Genomic DNA, 3,710 nt, shown 5'->3' on the forward strand with positions numbered 1-3,710 from the left:
TCCAATGTGCACGACAGGAAGAGGAGGACCATTTCTGACACACACACTCTCACATCAGAGACAAGAAGTCTAATATAAACCCAGGCTGTGTTTGTAATGGTCTACTCACTCACTCGCATTCCCCCACATGGACGGGTCTACATAAAACACTACGTTAGTGAGACGACAGACAGAATCTATCAACACTAGTCTGTGATGGAAAAATATCACTGTGACCTTTCATCACAGAGACTATTTGGAACATAAAGTGGTGCAGTCACATTGAAGTAAGACACTTTAATGATGATTTAGTTTCATTAGTGCTATACTGAAGTAAGACACTTTAGTGATGATTTATAGTTTCAGTTATGTTATGTTGTGGATTTAATAATACCTAGCTCTATAGCAATGTCCATCTTCCCATTTTATCAATAAAAATCTACTGAGTGAAATCCTGTAATGTTTATTTCTTGAACACGATAATCATTTATTCTGTTTCTTGTATTAACACTCTTACTGTTACTTTTGTGTTCAGCTGAAATAGTGATACTCAACCTGTCAACATGTCTGTTATAGGCCCTTAATCAGTGGACCCAAGTAGTTCACCACATTTACAGTACACTATAGGTGGTGGTATCTTTGTCCTTAATCAGTGTACATCAGTAGTTCACTACATTTACAGTACACTATAGGTGGTGGTATCTTTGTCCTTAATCAGTGTACATCAGTTGTTCACTACATACACGGTACACTATAGGTGGTGGTAACTTTGTCCTTAATCTGTACATCAGTTGTTCACTACATTTACAGTACACTATAGGTGGAGGTACCTTTGTCCTTAATCAGTGTACATCAGTAGTTCACTACATTTACAGTACACTATAGGTGGTGGTATCTTTGTCCTTAATCTGTACATCAGTTGTTCACTACATTTACAGTACACTATAGGTGGAGGTACCTTTGTCCTTAATCAGTGTACATCAGTAGTTCACTACATACACGGTACACTATAGGTGGTGGTAACTTTGTCTTTAATCTGTACATCAGTTGTTCACTACATTTACAGTACACTATAGGTGGAGGTACCTTTGTCCTTAATCAGTGTACATCAGTAGTTCACAATATTTACAGTACACTATAGGTGGAGGTATCTTTGTCCTTAATCAGTGTACATCAGTTGTTCACTACATACACGGTACACTATAGGTGGTGGTAACTTTGTCCTTAATCTGTACATCAGTTGTTCACTACATTTACAGTACACTATAGGTGGTGGTATCTTTGTCCTTAATCAGTGTACATCAGTTGTTCACTACATACACGGCACACTATAGGTGGTGGTATCTTTGTCCTTAATCAGTGTGCATCAGTAGTTCACTACATTTACAGTACACTATAGGTGGTGGTGGGAAAAGTGAGGCTTTGTGAAACACTGAGATGTTTGAAGCAGTTGTGTTGAAAATTGTTTCAAGGTTTCAAAACTGTAGTAGACTACTGTAGTGGACTGGTATGACTGGCGCTGGTTGGCTTTATAACTGTGTTCAACCTGGTATGTTGGCCAGTACACTTAAAGCCATACTGAGTTCAAAAGTGTAATAACAGGCAAGAACTCTGATGTTACAGAACTGTGAAGTAGAGAATAGGTTACCCAATATTATGTAATGCTATGAGATCAAGTCTGTGTCACCAATCTGTGGTGTAAAACACAAATACAGAGATTACTTTAAATGTCATTGTTGTTTGTAAATGACATCATGCACAATAACAGAAAAGGTTTACACAGTCAATTATAATGTCTATACTACGATCAATGTAACTGGTACTTGGGTGCCATCTAGTGGCGAATCTCTGGAACTGATTAAATGACTTGATAAAGAAATGCTGTAGCCATGACTAACATTTAAATTACTGACTTAACATCCCAAACTCAATGACTAATAGACAAAGGAAGTACAGCTGATATGAAACAGTATTACCAGAGGAGAAATATGCTAAAACATGAAAGTGAAACTAAATCTATACAGAGAGCACATGGAGTAACGTGTCTACTCGTTAGTAACTGTAAACGCCAACTAGGGTGTGGCCATACAGACGAACACACACACACACACACACACACACACACACACAGAGACATTTGGGAGGAGGGGCCGTATTATGACAGAGTTCCTCCCCAATGGCGTGACTCCCGGTGCCAGCCTATCGGGCTACGGCCCCGAAACCAATGCCGAATGGCAAGGCAGGAGGACCGAGCGATCTGACATGGGCCAGCGCAAGCAGGACAGCCGGGGAAAGGACAGGGACCAGGACGACAACAGACACAGGGACAGACACACTGACAGACACAGGCACTGACAAAGGGGGACAAAGTGACTGACACAGACAGCGTGATGGGGACAGACATGGTGACAGGGACAGGCTCTTGTAATCTGCAGACGTGATTTTGCTGACCGAGGGAGGGTACCTATGGAGGACCTCCTCCACCGCCATTATGAGATCCTCCCCATGGTCGAACTCCGAGTCCATCCGCAGACTAACATCGTTGCACTCCCCGTTCCTCTCATAACCCGCAGGGTAGTAGAACCCTGTGGAGTCAGACTCCGAATACTGGACCTCACTGTATCAGCCCCGGTAGTCTGGAGTGGGTCCGTAGAACTCTGCAGAGTCCAGCCTGGGACCACACTCAGGGCCCTCCAAGATCCTCCAGTGGCAATTTAAGGGCAAATCCTAAATCAGAGTCCTTAGGTAGTCCAGGGTCAAAGAGCTGACACGGAGAGTATGAGAATACATGATTACAAGACAAGGGCTAAGATACACGAAGGTAAACAGGTGAAGCATAACAGAGACTACGAAACACAAAGGCTAAACAAAACAGCTTAACAAAAATGAAGGCTTTGAAATACAGATTCAAATAAACACACAAGCATGAATTAAAAAAAACAACCACATAAATGCAATGAAGTAAACAACAACAACGAACAGTCAAAAACTAAGGGAACAAGGCAGCGTTTAAATACATGAACTTAAGTTAGAAACGATGGACAGGTGTAAGCAATCAAACAAGGGTCGGAGAAAACGAAACTAAGGCATGGAACTGAAATACACAAGACAGGGAAAACATGGAAGATGGAAGCTGGGAGGGACTAATCGATACATTTATTTACATAAAACAATGAAGACATAGCATGCAGGCTATGAGTGTTAAACATCGACAACAATCACACTTAGAGAAAAGACTTATATACACGTACATTAACGATACACAACGAGGAGCTGGTGTGAAACACATACAGACGAACAAACACACACACATGCACAGACGTTTGGGGGAGGGGATGTCATGACAGTGTGAATATACAGCACATCACTCCTGTCAGTAAACCAGAGGATCTCTCTCTACACACACTTTGTATATATTAATGTCACTGTATCTATAACTACTGCTCACTGGATGTCTCTCACTAGCCTATCAGTTAATATGTCCTATCAATAACCTTCTATCTAGACAACACTGAATCCATCTGTCTCTCAAATTCTCTGTTCTCACAAAACCCCTCAAGGTTGGGGTGTGTTTTCTTGACTTATAAGCATTCATAGAGTGTGTGACTGAGACAGATGTATGATCAGGTGTGTTTCAGACACTGTCAGTCAAAGCCAGGAGCAGCAGGTACTGTATAACACCTATAGAAACACAAGCTTAGTTCACCTGTGGTCACGTGACATGGCCGTTT

The sequence above is a fragment of the Electrophorus electricus genome, chromosome 5 (assembly GCF_013358815.1).
Source record: "Electrophorus electricus isolate fEleEle1 chromosome 5, fEleEle1.pri, whole genome shotgun sequence".
Classification (NCBI taxonomy): Eukaryota; Metazoa; Chordata; class Actinopteri; order Gymnotiformes; family Gymnotidae; genus Electrophorus; species Electrophorus electricus.